Source organism: Ips typographus, linkage group LG5 (assembly GCF_016097725.1).
Source record: "Ips typographus isolate SLU linkage group LG5, UJ_Ityp_2.0, whole genome shotgun sequence".
NCBI classification, from domain to species: Eukaryota; Metazoa; Arthropoda; class Insecta; order Coleoptera; family Curculionidae; genus Ips; species Ips typographus.
In genome coordinates, this window is record NC_138426.1 from 5,416,610 (window position 1) to 5,432,774 (window position 16,165).

Below are 16,165 nucleotides of genomic sequence, written 5' to 3' on the forward strand. Positions count from 1 at the left end.
TACGTAGGACAACCCGTTTTTATACTGCATTTTAGGATTACAACAATCAACTGATACATAGAAATAGCTTTGAAGATCTCACTTAAATTAGAACTGATAACTTTAGACGTATTTTGGCGTCAGTGTTTACTGGAGTGATTACAATGCCTGTCTCATTTTAACCCATTCTGATGAAAAAAGATGTTAAGTTACTTATCTCAGGTTAGATTCTAACCTAATTTGGTACGTCGCCTATAAAACAAAACAGCTGACGATGACAGTTTTCTGAAGTTTTCAACATTTTTATCTTGGGGGTTTGGCGCCTGATTTTGATTTGATTATTACTTTAATGTATGTATGTTAGTAATCAATTCCTATTATTGTTGCAGTTTGATGTAATTCTCTAATGTGAGCAGCCGACATCAATTCTGCTATCAGTTCCTTAGTAGAAACACTAGCTTTCTGGTTTTGTCTGGTTATGCTGCCCAAATTTAAACAAACCTGAATTCAAGGTTTTCCTAGGAATAGGAATAAATAAGATTACAAACACAGCAAATTAAAGAATTTCTTTTTCTTTGCACAATAGATATGGATTTATTTATTCTCAGTAGTGTAGGAATACACATCTGAGTGTGTTGTACGCTTGTACTAGTTGTAGTATAGGGAGCGCTTTGCTTTAGCATAACCTATTCCTTTATTCAGTCAGTGCGTGACTTGACATAAGTTCTGTCTTGTCAACAAAAACTTGTCACTAAAAACTGTACTGTACATGTGGTTTTATTAATTTAAATATTGTTGAATAAAGTTCAGTTAGTTAGTTCATTGACTCAATAAGTTGTATTATTTGAGTGCTCATGCCAAGCTAAAACTACAGGTTATGGGCCCAGACAATGCTTTGTGAAATTTGACTGAAAATTTGGACAAATTTGAAACAGTTAGACATAACCTAAATACCCTGGAAGTAGTGAAGAAATTCTGCTGGAAATTTGCATATCTAACACTAACTGGAGGAACGCGGAAAATGGCAGACAAACAAAATTTGTTTTATGTAAAACCGTTTGATGGTACATCTTTTTCAAATTGGGAATTTCGCGTAACACTATTGTTAGAACAACAAGGTGTTAAGAATGTTATTACTGAAGATCCGCCTTCAAGCACTGAAGTCGATGAACTGGAAAAGTACAGGAAAAATGAAATTAAAGCTCGCACAGTAATTATACAATGTGTTGCTGATAATATACTGGAAACCTTAAAAACTAAAACTTCTGCAAAAGAAATCATGGAATCTCTGAAGAACACTTATGCTAATAAGGGAATTGCCAATCAAGTAATATTACAAAGAAAGTTGAGAGGAATGAAGTATAATGAAAACAAATCTTTAACAGAATATTTGACTGAGTTTGAACAAACTGTGTGTGAACTAAAATCAGCTGGAAGTAAGATTGAGGATAATGAACTTGTGCTGCAGTTGTTGTCATCAATGCCAGAATCCTATCAAACTGTAACCACTGCAATTGATATAATGTTTAGCCAAAATCAAAATGCAATTGACATGGACTTTGTTAAAAACAAGTTATTATTGGAAGAGGCTCGACAATCAAAATCCAAACCAGAAGTGGAAAGAAATGTAGCTTTTATGGGGTCACAAATGCAACGGGGTTTTTGGAGAGGTTCTAGAAGAGGTATTTCTGGAAACTTTAGAGGAAATTATAACTCAAATGCACAATTTCCAAGACAGTTTCCATTTAACTGTCATTTCTGTAACCAAGCTGGACATAAAAGATCACAATGCCCAAAAAATCAACATTCTAGAGGAAATTTACATCAAGGTAGACGAAGAGGCAACTGGAGAGGTTATGACAGGTCCGAATTCTCTCAAGAGGGTGCTCACTCAGTGCAACAAAGCAATGTTGAAGAAGATATCTCCCAGAATATATCATTTATAACATTGGAAGAAAATAATGCTTTAATTACCAACGATGATAGTGGGGCTACCAATCATTTACTAGGAAGACATTTTGAGGAATTTTTATTCAATGGAAAAGTTATAGACAATAAAATACATGTTGCTAAAGCTGGTCAAACAATGAATGCAATAAAGGAAGGAAATCTGAACCTGAACACATCAACAGGAAAAGTGGTCACTCTCAATAATGTATGGGTGTGTGAAAACCTAAACTATAACTTGTTGTCAGTCAAGAAAATGCTAGAATTTGGACCACAGATTTGGAGACAGATAACTTTTAGTAATGGAAAAGTTTTGGTGCTCAAAAATGGAAATATTATTTTGTCTGGAACTCTAAAAGGAAATTTGTATGTGATTACTTTCTTAGTACCAGAAAGACATTATGTAACAGTTAGTGAGACTGACTCTTTAATGCATAGAAGAATGGGTCATTCTTCCAAATACCCAGCTGTTGGTTTATGTGAAATTTGCCAAATGGGAAAACAGACTCATTCACCCTACAGAGAGCTGCCTGCAGACCGGAAGGCCAAGAATTTTTTGGAAATAATATCAAGTGACGTATGTGGCCCAATTACGCCAATGACTTTTGATGGTAAGTCATATTTTGTTACCTTCATAGATCAGTTTTCACATTTTTCTGTTGTATACTTACTCTCACACAAAAGTGAAGTTGAACAATGTTTTAAAAATTACTTGGCAATGGCTGAAGCCAAATTTAACCGAAAAATTCAGGCATTACGCTGTGACAATGGTGGAGAATATTCATCACAGAGTTTTAAGAAATTTTGGTGGAGGTATCAGAATCCAATATACTGTACCTTACAACCCCCAGCAAAATGGTGTCGCTGAACGATACAATCGTACCATCATGGAAAAGGCACGTTGTCTTATTTATGATGCTAAACTAGATAATGAAATGTGGGGAGAGGCAGTTAGAACTTCAGTATATTTAATTAACAGACTTCAAACAAGAGCTCTTGACGTTACAACCACACCACCTGAACTTTGGTAAGCCAAACTTTGAGAAAATCAAGTTGTTTGGATGCCCTGCATATAATTTTGTTCCCAAAGAAATCAGAAAATCAAAACTGGACCAGCACACTCAAAAATTAATTATGATAGGCTATGCTGATAATGGCTATCGTCTTTATGACAAAGAAAATAAAAAAATAATAACAGGAAGAAATGTAGTGTTTGAGGAAAACTATGGGATTGAGAAGGTAATAAAAGTGGAAGATGAAAATAATACAGAATTGGACAATAACAATGACATAGAAGAGAAAGAAAACATAAATCAAGAAAAAGAGAAAGAAGTTACTAATGAAGTTCAACAGATACCAACTACACGAAAAAGCAATAGAAAAACAAAACTGCCAGGATATTTGGAAAATTACATACTGGATGATGACATACCAGATGACAATCAAGAAGAATACAACCTGTTTACCGCATTGTCAGTAGGACATTTAATATCTGAAGTGCCTCAAAGTTACAAGGAAGCAATCGAGCAAGACAAGGAGTGGAAAATCGCTATACAAAACGAGATACGATCACTTGAAGAAAATGAGACGTGGGAGCTAGTAGTGCCACCAAAGGATGCAGAAATCATCGATTCCACGTGGGTGTTTCGTGAAAAAGAAGTGGATGGGAGTATTGTGAAAAAGGCAAGGTTAGTGGCTCGTGGGTTTAAACAAAGTTCAATTTTTAAAGACGTCTATTCACCTGTGGTAAGAATGCCTACAATAAGATTGTTACTCTCATTGCTTGTAGAATATGATTTGATGATTTGTCAGATGGATATTACAACAGCTTTCCTGAATGGAACGTTGAATAATCCAGTTTATATGTTGCAGCCTAAAGGTTTAAAAAATGAAAACAAAAACTTGGTTTGTAAGTTGAAAAAGGCTCTGTATGGACTAAAACAGTCACCCAAGTGTTGGAACACAGTTTTTAATAATGTTTTAATGAGCTACGGATTTCAACGTTCAATGAAGGATCCTTGTTTGTATTTTACTGACTTAAGCTTCATTTTAATTCATGTTGATGATTTGTTAATTTTATCAAAAAGGGAAAAAGAGTTAAATTCAATTAAATTCTACCTCTGTAAACATTTTAAAATGAATGAATTATCAAATAAAAATATGGTCTTTCTTGGATTGGAAATTGTAAGGTTAAAGAATGAATTATATATTTCACAAAGAAGCTTAGTTAAAAAGGTTTTACAGAAATTTAATATGCTAGATTGTAAAACATCAAATGTGCCTATGCAACCGAAATTAAGATTACGTGGTGTTGACACAGAAATGTATGAAAAATATCCCTATCGCGAGTTGTTAGGTTGTTTAATGTACATAATGTTAGGCTCTAGGCCAGATCTTTGTTTCTCAATTACGTATTTCAGTCAATTTCAAACCAATTACTCTTCAGAACATTGGAATTACTTGAAGTTTGTATTGAGATATTTGAAACTAACTAAGGATTTTTCTTTAAAATATACCAAGAGTCAGGCTTCTAATGCACAAATTTCTTTAAACAGTATGATTTTGATCGTAAAAGCATTAGTGGTTTTGTAATAAAATAAAATGATAATGCAATTTGGTGGAGATCTAAAAAGCAAAATATTGTTGCATTATCAAGCTCAGAATCTGAATATGTTGCATTGTCACTGTGTGTAAGTGAGTCTCTGTTTTTCTCACAGTTATTATCAGAAATACTGAAATGTAATAATTTACTAATTAAAGTGTATGAGGACAACCAATCATGTATGAAAATGGCTTCAACGATGGAAACCAAAAGATCTAAACATATTGATACAAAGTATCACTTTGTGCGTGATTGCGTAGAACAAAATAAGGTTAAATTGTTTTATGTACCAACAGAATATCAACAAGCTGATATCTTGACTAAAGCATTAGCACCGGACACATGTTAGCAACGATTCTCGGCAACGAAATCGGCAGTTCGTTTTTCCACCAGTGGTCGCGCGTATTCACTTTACGCTTTCTACCGTTTGTTCTCCCGTCTAGCCTGCTCTTGCTATAACTACTGTAGAAATATAAAATACAGTTAAATAATTAAAAATGTATTATAGTAATTACTAAGTAATTATTGTGCATCATTCTAGGATTAAGTGTTAATGAAATGGGAAATGGTAAGAAAAATAAACCAAGTATTTTGTTTAAACATTTTTTAAGGGTTGAACATCGACCGTTGCTGGGGGTTTTTTTCACTAAATCGACTAAGGGTAGATATAGGAATATTATACTGTCAAAAACTCAGAAAGGCCGGGTACTTTAAGGAAGTGAGGGTTAATTAAATGCGAGGTGGTGGGAAAAGTAGAAACATTTTACAATTTAAATTGTTTTTAAGGGTTGAAAATGGACCGTTGCTGGGGGTTTTTTTCACTAAATCGACTAAGGGTAGATATAGGAATATTATTCTGTCAAAAACTCAGAAAGGCCGGGTACTTTAAGGGAGTGAGGGTTAATCAAATGGGAAATATTAAGAAAAATAAACCAAGTATTTTGTTTAAACATTTTTTAAGGGTTGAAAATGGACCGTTGCTGGGGGTTTTTTTCACTAAATCGACTAAGGGTAGATATAGGAATATTATCCTGTCAAAAACTCAGAAAGGCCGGGTACTTTAAGGGAGTGAGGGTTAATCAAATGGGAAATATTAAGAAAAATAAACCAAGAATTTTGTTTAAACATTTTTTAAGGGTTGAAAATGGACCGTTGCTGGGGGTTTTTTTCACTAAATCGACTAAGGGTAGATATAGGAATATTATCCTGTCAGAAACTCAGAAAGGCCGGGTACTTTAAGGAAGTGAGGGTTAATTAAATGCAAGGTGGTGGAAAAAGTAGAAACATTTTACAATTTAAATTGTTTTTAAGGGTTGAAAATGGACCGTTGCTGGGGTTTTTTTTCACTAAATCGACTAAGGGTAGATACAGGAATAATATCCTGTCAAAAACTCAGAAAGGCCGGGTACTTTAAGGGAGTGAGGGTTAATCAAATGGGAAATGGTAAGAAAAATAAACCAAGTATTTTGTTTAAACATTTTTTAAGGGTTGAAAATGGACCGTTGCTGGGGGTTTTTTTCACTAAATCGACTAAGGGTAGATATAGGAATAATATCCTGTCAAAAACTCAGAAAGGCCGTGTACTTTAAGGGAGTGAGGGTTAATCAAATGGGAAATGGTAAGAAAAATAAACCAAGTATTTTGTTTAAACATTTTTTAAGGGTTGAACATCGACCGTTGCTGGGGGTTTTTTTCACTAAATCGAGTAAGGGTAGATATAGGAATATTATCCTATCAAAAACTCAGAAAGGCCGGGTACTTTAAGGAAGTGAGGGTTAATTAAATGCAAGGTGGTGGAAAAAGTAGAAACATTTTACAATTTAAATTGTTTTTAAGGGTTGAAAATGGACCGTTGCTGGGGGTTTTTTTCACTAAATCGACTAAGAGTAGATATAGGAATATTATTCTGTCAAAAACTCAGAAAGGCCGGGTACTTTAAGGGAGTGAGGGTTAATCAAATGGGAAATATTAAGAAAAATAAACCAAGTATTTTGTTTAAACATTTTTTAAGGGTTGAAAATGGACCGTTGCTGGGGGTTTTTTTCACTAAATCGACTAAGGGTAGATATAGGAATATTATCCTGTCAAAAACTCAGAAAGGCCGGGTACTTTAAGGAAGTGAGGGTTAATTAAATGCAAGGTGGTGGAAAAAGTAGAAACATTTTACAATTTAAATTGTTTTTAAGGGTTGAAAATGGACCGTTGCTGGGGGTTTTTTTCACTAAATCGACTAAGGGTAGATACAGGAATAATATCCTGTCAAAAACTCAGAAAGGCCGGGTACTTTAAGGGAGTGAGGGTTAATCAAATGGGAAATGGTAAGAAAAATAAACCAAGTATTTTGTTTAAACATTTTTTAAGGGTTGAAAATGGACCGTTGCTGGGTTTTTTTTTCACTAAATCGACTAAGGGTAGATATAGGAATATTATCCTGTCAAAAACTCAGAAAGGCCGAGTACTTTAAGGAAGTGAGGGTTAATTAAATGCGAGGTGGTGGGAAAAGTAGAAACATTTTACAATTTAAATTGTTTTTAAGGGTTGAAAATGGACCGTTGCTGGGGGTTTTTTTCACTAAATCGACTAAGGGTAGATACAGGAATAATATCCTGTCAAAACTCAGAAAGGCCGGGTACTTTAAGGGAGTGAGGGTTAATCAAATGGGAAATATTAAGAAAAATAAACCAAGTATTTTGTTTAAACATTTTTTAAGGGTTGAAAATGGACCGTTGCTGGGGGTTTTTTTCGCTAAATCGACTAAGGGTAGATATAGGAATATTGTCCTGTCAAAAACTCAGAAAGGCCGGGTACTTTAAGGGAGTGAGGGTTAATCAAATGGGAAATGGTAAGAAAAATAAACCAAGTATTTTGTTTAAACATTTTTTAAGGGTTGAAAATGGACCGTTGCTGGGGGTTTTTTTCACTAAATCGACTAAGGGTAGATACAGGAATAATATCCTGTCAAAAACTCAGAAAGGCCGGGTACTTTAAGGGAGTGAGGGTTAATCAAATGGGAAATGGTAAGAAAAATAAACCAAGTATTTTGTTTAAACATTTTTTAAGGGTTGAAAATGGACCGTTGCTGGGTTTTTTTTTCACTAAATCGACTAAGGGTAGATATAGGAATATTATCCTGTCAAAAACTCAGAAAGGCCGAGTACTTTAAGGAAGTGAGGGTTAATTAAATGCGAGGTGGTGGGAAAAGTAGAAACATTTTACAATTTAAATTGTTTTTAAGGGTTGAAAATGGACCGTTGCTGGGGGTTTTTTTCACTAAATCGACTAAGGGTAGATACAGGAATAATATCCTGTCAAAAACTCAGAAAGGCCGGGTACTTTAAGGGAGTGAGGGTTAATCAAATGGGAAATGGTAAGAAAAATAAACCAAGTATTTTGTTTAAACATTTTTTAAGGGTTGAAAATGGACCGTTGCTGGGTTTTTTTTTCACTAAATCAACTAAGGGTAGATATAGGAATATTATCCTGTCAAAAACTCAGAAAGGCCGAGTACTTTAAGGAAGTGAGGGTTAATTAAATGCGAGGTGGTGGGAAAAGTAGAAACATTTTACAATTTAAATTGTTTTTAAGGGTTGAAAATGGACCGTTGCTGGGGGTTTTTTTCACTAAATCGACTAAGGGTAGATACAGGAATAATATCCTGTCAAAAACTCAGAAAGGCCGGGTACTTTAAGGGAGTGAGGGTTAATCAAATGGGAAATGGTAAGAAAAATAAACCAAGTATTTTGTTTAAACATTTTTTAAGGGTTGAAAATGGACCGTTGCTGGGTTTTTTTTTTCACTAAATCGACTAAGGGTAGATATAGGAATATTATCCTGTCAAAAACTCAGAAAGGCCGGGTACTTTAAGGAAGTGAGGGTTAATTAAATGCGAGGTGGTGGGAAAAGTAGAAACATTTTACAATTTAAATTGTTTTTAAGGGTTGAAAATGGACCGTTGCTGGGGGTTTTTTTCACTAAATCGACTAAGGGTAAATATAGGAATATTATTCTGTCAAAAACTCAGAAAGACCGGGTACTTTAAGGGAGTGAGGGTTAATCAAATGGGAAATATTAAGAAAAATAAACCAAGTATTTTGTTTAAACATTTTTTAAGGGTTGAAAATGGACCGTTGCTGGGGGTTTTTTTCACTAAATCGAGTAAGGGTAGATATAGGAATATTATCCTATCAAAAACTCAGAAAGGCCGGGTACTTTAAGGAAGTGAGGGTTAATTAAATGCAAGGTGGTGGAAAAAGTAGAAACATTTTACAATTTAAATTGTTTTTAAGGGGTGAAAATGGACCGTTGCTGGGGGTTTTTTTCACTAAATCGACTAAGAGTAGATATAGGAATATTATTCTGTCAAAAACTCAGAAAGGCCGGGTACTTTAAGGGAGTGAGGGTTAATCAAATGGGAAATATTAAGAAAAATAAACCAAGTATTTTGTTTAAACATTTTTTAAGGGTTTGAAAATGGACCGTTGCTGGGGGTTTTTTTCACTAAATCGAGTAAGGGTAGATATAGGAATATTATCCTATCAAAAACTCAGAAAGGCCGGGTACTTTAAGGAAGTGAGGGTTAATTAAATGCAAGGTGGTGGAAAAAGTAGAAACATTTTACAATTTAAATTGTTTTTAAGGGTTGAAAATGGACCGTTGCTGGGGGTTTTTTTTCACTAAATCGACTAAGGGTAGATATAGGAATATTATCCTGTCAAAAACTCAGAAAGGCCGGGTACTTTAAGGAAGTGAGGGTTAATTAAATGCAAGGTGGTGGAAAAAGTAGAAACATTTTACAATTTAAATTGTTTTTAAGGGTTGAAAATGGACCGTTGCTGGGGGTTTTTTTCACTAAATCGACTAAGGGTAGATACAGGAATATATCCTGTCAAAAACTCAGAAAGGCCGGGTACTTTAAGGGAGTGAGGGTTAATCAAATGGGAAATGGTAAGAAAAATAAACCAAGTATTTTGTTTAAACATTTTTTAAGGGTTGAAAATGGACCGTTGCTGGGTTTTTTTTTCACTAAATCGACTAAGGGTAGATATAGGAATATTATCCTGTCAAAAACTCAGAAAGGCCGAGTACTTTAAGGAAGTGAGGGTTAATTAAATGCGAGGTGGTGGGAAAAGTAGAAACATTTTACAATTTAAATTGTTTTTAAGGGTTGAAAATGGACCGTTGCTGGGGGTTTTTTTCACTAAATCGACTAAGGGTAGATACAGGAATAATATCCTGTCAAAAACTCAGAAAGGCCGGGTACTTTAAGGGAGTGAGGGTTAATCAAATGGGAAATGGTAAGAAAAATAAACCAAGTATTTTGTTTAAACATTTTTAAGGGTTGAAAATGGACCGTTGCTGGGTTTTTTTTCACTAAATCGACTAAGGGTAGATATAGGAATATTATCCTGTCAAAAACTCAGAAAGGCCGGGTACTTTAAGGAAGTGAGGGTTAATTAAATGCGAGGTGGTGGGAAAAGTAGAAACATTTTACAATTTAAATTGTTTTTAAGGGTTGAAAATGGACCGTTGCTGGGGGTTTTTTTCACTAAATCGACTAAGGGTAAATATAGGAATATTATTCTGTCAAAAACTCAGAAAGGCCGGGTACTTTAAGGGAGTGAGGGTTAATCAAATGGGAAATATTAAGAAAAATAACCAAGTATTTTGTTTAAAACATTTTTTAAGGGTTGAAAATGGACCGTTGCTGGGGGTTTTTTTCGCTAAATCGACTAAGGGTAGATATAGGAATATTGTCCTGTCAAAAACTCAGAAAGGCCGGGTACTTTAAGGAAGTGAGGGTTAATTAAATGCAAGGTGGTGGAAAAAGTAGAAACATTTTACAATTTAAATTGTTTTTAAGGGTTGAAAATGGACCGTTGCTGGGTTTTTTTTTCACTAAATCGACTAAGGGTAGATATAGGAATATTATCCTGGCAAAAACTCAGAAAGGCCGGGTACTTTAAGGAAGTGAGGGTTAATTAAATGCAAGGTGGTGGAAAAAGTAGAAACATTTTACAATTTAAATTGTTTTTAAGGGTTGAAAATGGACCGTTGCTGGGGGTTTTTTTCACTAAATCGACTAAGGGTAGATACAGGAATAATATCCTGTCAAAAACTCAGAAAGGCCGGGTACTTTAAGGGAGTGAGGGTTAATCAAATGGGAAATGGTAAGAAAATAAACCAAGTATTTTGTTTAAACATTTTTTAAGGGTTGAAAATGGACCGTTGCTGGGGGTTTTTTTCACTAAATCGACTAAGAGTAGATATAGGAATATTATTCTGTCAAAAACTCAGAAAGGCCGGGTACTTTAAGGGAGTGAGGGTTAATCAAATGGGAAATATTAAGAAAAATAAACCAAGTATTTGTTTAAACATTTTTTAAGGGTTGAAAATGGACCGTTGCTGGGGGTTTTTTTCACTAAATCGAGTAAGGGTAGATATAGGAATATTATCCTATCAAAAACTCAGAAAGGCCGGGTACTTTAAGGAAGTGAGGGTTAATTAAATGCAAGGTGGTGGAAAAAGTAGAAACATTTTACAATTTAAATTGTTTTTAAGGGTTGAAAATGGACCGTTGCTGGGGGTTTTTTTCACTAAATCGACTAAGGGTAGATATAGGAATATTATCCTGTCAAAAACTCAGAAAGGCCGGGTACTTTAAGGAAGTGAGGGTTAATTAAATGCAAGGTGGTGGAAAAAGTAGAAACATTTTACAATTTAAATTGTTTTTAAGGGTTGAAAATGGACCGTTGCTGGGGGTTTTTTTCACTAAATCGACTAAGGGTAGATACAGGAATAATATCCTGTCAAAAACTCAGAAAGGCCGGGTACTTTAAGGGAGTGAGGGTTAATCAAATGGGAAATGGTAAGAAAAATAAACCAAGTATTTTGTTTAAACATTTTTTAAGGGTTGAAAATGGACCGTTGCTGGGTTTTTTTTTTCACTAAATCGACTAAGGGTAGATATAGGAATATTATCCTATCAAAAACTCAGAAAGGCCGGGTACTTTAAGGAAGTGAGGGTTAATTAAATGCAAGGTGGTGGAAAAAGTAGAAACATTTTACAATTTAAATTGTTTTTAAGGGTTGAAAATGGACCGTTGCTGGGGGTTTTTTTCACTAAATCGACTAAGGGTAGATATAGGAATATTATCCTGTCAAAAACTCAGAAAGGCCGGGTACTTTAAGGAAGTGAGGGTTAATTAAATGCAAGGTGGTGGAAAAAGTAGAAACATTTTACAATTTAAATTGTTTTTAAGGGTTGAAAATGGACCGTTGCTGGGGGTTTTTTTCACTAAATCGACTAAGGGTAGATACAGGAATAATATCCTGTCAAAAACTCAGAAAGGCCGGGTACTTTAAGGGAGTGAGGGTTAATCAAATGGGAAATGGTAAGAAAATAAACCAAGTATTTTGTTTAAACATTTTTTAAGGGTTGAAAATGGACCGTTGCTGGGTTTTTTTTTCACTAAATCGACTAAGGGTAGATATAGGAATATTATCCTGTCAAAAACTCAGAAAGGCCGGGTACTTTAAGGAAGTGAGGGTTAATTAAATGCGAGGGTGGTGGGAAATGTAGAAACATTTTACAATTTAAATTGTTTTTAAGGGTTGAAAATGGACCGTTGCTGGGAGTTTTTTTCACTAAATCGACTAAGGGTAAATATAGGAATTATTCTGTCAAAAACTCAGAAAGGCCGGGTACTTTAAGGGAGTGAGGGTTAATCAAATGGGAAATATTAAGAAAAATAAACCAAGTATTTTGTTTAAACATTTTTTAAGGGTTGAAAATGGACCGTTGCTGGGGGTTTTTTTCGCTAAATCGACTAAGGGTAGATATAGGAATATTATCCTGTCAAAAACTCGAAGGCCGGGTACTTTAAGGAAGTGAGGGTTAATTAAATGCAAGGTGGTGGAAAAAGTAGAAACATTTTACAATTTAAATTGTTTTTAAGGGTTGAAAATGGACCGTTGCTGGGGGTTTTTTTTCACTAAATCGACTAAGGGTAGATATAGGAATATTATTCTGTCAAAAACTCAGAAAGGCCGGGTACTTTAAGGAAGTGAGGGTTAATTAAATGCGAGGTGGTGGGAAAAGTAGAAACATTTTACAATTTAAATTGTTTTTAAGGGTTGAAAATGGACCGTTGCTGGGGGTTTTTTTCACTAAATCGACTAAGAGTAGATATAGGAATATTATTCTGTCAAAAACTCAGAAAGGCCGGGTACTTTAAGGGAGTGAGGGTTAATCAAATGGGAAATATTAAGAAAAATAAACCAAGTATTTTGTTTAAACTTTTTTAAGGGTTGAAAATGGACCGTTGCTGGGGTTTTTTCACTAAATCGACTAAGGGTAGATATAGGAATATTATCCTGTCAAAAACTCAGAAAGGCCGGGTACTTTAAGGAAGTGAGGGTTAATTAAATGCAAGGTGGTGGAAAAAGTAGAAACATTTTACAATTTAAATTGTTTTAAGGGTTGAAAATGGACCGTTGCTGGGGGGTTTTTTCACTAAATCGACTAAGGGTAAGATACAGGAATAATATCCTGTCAAAAACTCAGAAAGGCCGGGTACTTTAAGGGATTGAGGGTTAATCAAATGGGAAATGGTAGAAAAATAAACCAAGTATTTTGTTTAAACATTTTTAAGGGTTGAAAATGGACCGTTGCTGGGTTTTTTTTCACTAAATCGACTAAGGGTAGATATAGGAATATTATCCTGTCAAAACCTCAGAAAGGCCGAGTACTTTAAAGGAAGTGAGGGTTACTTAATGCGAGGTGGTGGGAAAAGTAGAAAAAAACCCATTTTACAATTTATTGTTTTTAAGGGGTTAAATGAACCGTTGCTGGGACGTTTTTTTCACTAATCGACTAAGGGTAATATAGGGAATTTGATTCTGTCAACAACTCAGAAAGGGCCGGTACATTTAAGGGAGTGAGGGTTATCAAATGTGGAAATAGTTAGATAAAAATAAACCAAGTATTTTGTTTAACATTTTTTTAAGGGTTAAATGACAGTTGCTGGGGGGTTTTTTTCGCTAAAATCGACTAAGGGTCGAGTATGGAATATTATACTGTCAAAAACCAAGAAAGAGGCCCCGGTACTTTAGTAAGTGAGGGTTAATTATGCAAAGGTGGTGAAGAAAGTAGAACCATTTACAATTTAAGTTGTTTTTAAGGTTTGAAAATGGACCGTTGCTGGGGGTTTTTTTCACTAAATCGACTAAGGGTAGATATAGGAATATTATCCTGTCAAAAACTCAGAAAGGCCGGGTACTTTAAGGAAGTGAGGGTTAATTAAATGCGAGGTGGTGGAAAAGTAGAAACATTTTACAATTTAAATTGTTTTTAAGGGTTGAAAATGGACCGTTGCTGGGGGTTTTTTTCACTAAATTGACTTAAGGGTAGATATAGGAATATTATCCTGTCAAAAACTCAGAAAGGCCGGGTACTTTAAGAAAGTGAGGGTTAATTAAATGCGAGTTGGTGGGAAAAGTAGAAACATTTTACAATTTAAATTGTTTTTAAGGGTTGAAAATGGACCGTTGCTGGGGGTTTTTTTCACTAAATCGACTAAAAGTAGATATAGGAATAATATCCTGTCAAAAACTCAGAAAGGCCGGGTACTTTAAGGGAGTGAGGGTTAATCAAATGGAAAATATTAAGAAAAATAAACAAAGTATTTGTTTAAACAGTTTTTAAGGGTTGAACATCGACTGTTGCTGGGGGTTTTTTTCACTAAAAGGACTTAGTGTACATATATCTATTACATTCTGGAGAGACCTTTGAAAGGCCGACTTTTAAGACCGACCCTTTTAAGGGACGTAAGGTGAATTAAATGAGCCCTGATGAAAATAGTAAGGATTTTTCTCTAAGTAGGATACATGTAGCTATCACATTTTTGGAAGACCTTGGAAAGCCCGATTCTTATTTTTTATGGATGTATCGTAAGAAAAAAACATTTTTGAAAGATAATTCAGTTGGGGTTAAGTACGTTCGTATTGGCAACATTGCCTTCTTTGACAGGAGCTTGTTGCAAGGCTCAGCGTTTTCTATTTTCACGCGTGATGTCTGTTTACATTAGATCCAGACACGGCCAGGACGGTGTTCTTTGATGTAAGCCGACGTATAAGAAGCCGAAGTAGTTGGAAACCGCCGAAAAATTGGCAAAGCCTATATAAAAATTGTCTAGAAAGAATAAGAGTCATATCGTATTATTTATTTCTTTTCCTCACGTCTTGTAGGTATGCTTTTGTTTTAACGTTTTTAGGCTTAGTTTAGTTGCTCTGAATATATCTGACAAAGTGGTTGAATTGGTTTTGTTAGCGAATATAAGAGCGACTTTCTAGCATTTCAATTTTTGATATTTGCAAATAAAGTAACATAATTAAAACGAAAACAGGTTTATACTTTTACACAAATCTTTATAACATTAATTATTATTTTCAAACATCAGTTTTAGTGAAAGTATAATTGTCATTGTTGGCGTCTTTTTTGTGGGGCGTATATGGCAAGAGTCAAACTTTTCTATTACATTGTCATCTTATGTCACGACGCCTACTTTACAATTATTTTTGTTATGAGTGCTATACTCCGTGGTTGAAACACCCAATACGAGTTACAATAATACCTAACTTAACCTAATAAAAACTAGTAGACCTAATAGTACTAGTAAAATAAAGTAATGGGGCCTATCCCACATATCATAAATTTTCGTTTTAATGACTGAAATCGAAAGAATAGGATCAAAAAACTAATTTTTCATATTCTTGAAGAAAAAATTATGGTCGTAAATGTTCCTACATTAGTTTGAATTTGTCCATTAAATTTAAAAGATCTGTTTTGGCGCGCATGTGACGTACGTAATTCTGGGCGATTTTATTGGCTGTTGCACGCCAACTGTTTCACTTCTTGTCGCTGATTGGTTGAAAGTGTAGTACGTCACCGGCGGCGGGCGTTTAAAACATGAGATTAATGTAGTTTTTATCATGATTTTTTTTCTATTTAGACTTAATATTTTTGAAAACAAAAAAATACGGGTATAATATTTTCAATCCGTCTTTGTAGTTATGAAATAAAAAAAAATTGTGGGACAGGCCATTCTCAACGTCATTGACAAATTGAAAACATCGTAGGTTTTTGTTTATTTTTAAATGTATATAATCCAGTTACAATTGTACATAAAATCAGGCACATAAACGGGCTCTATTGACTCATCATTTTATAAAACTAATTGTTCAATAAAAGTTTGTATGAAATGACACAACACACTATTTTCCTAATAAATATAAAATACAGGGTATCTCAGAAATACATGTAATTATAAATAAAGAATAAATAGAATAAAACAAATAAATGTATTTAAAAATATATAAAATTATTGAAAATAAACAACCTTCACTACCCACAAAGTTTGAGTTAAATTGATGAGACGGTTTTGCAGAAGTTTTATAGTTTTGTATTTTTTAGAGTGTTTGACTCTCTATATCTCGAAAACGAAGAGTTTTCGGATCCACGTATATTTTAACTTTTTTCATATTTGGGCCAGCTCAGCTTTATCCCTAAATTTACGGTACTTATTTCTAAGACACCTGTATATTATTGAAATATAAACATAATAAATTGTTGGAGCTATG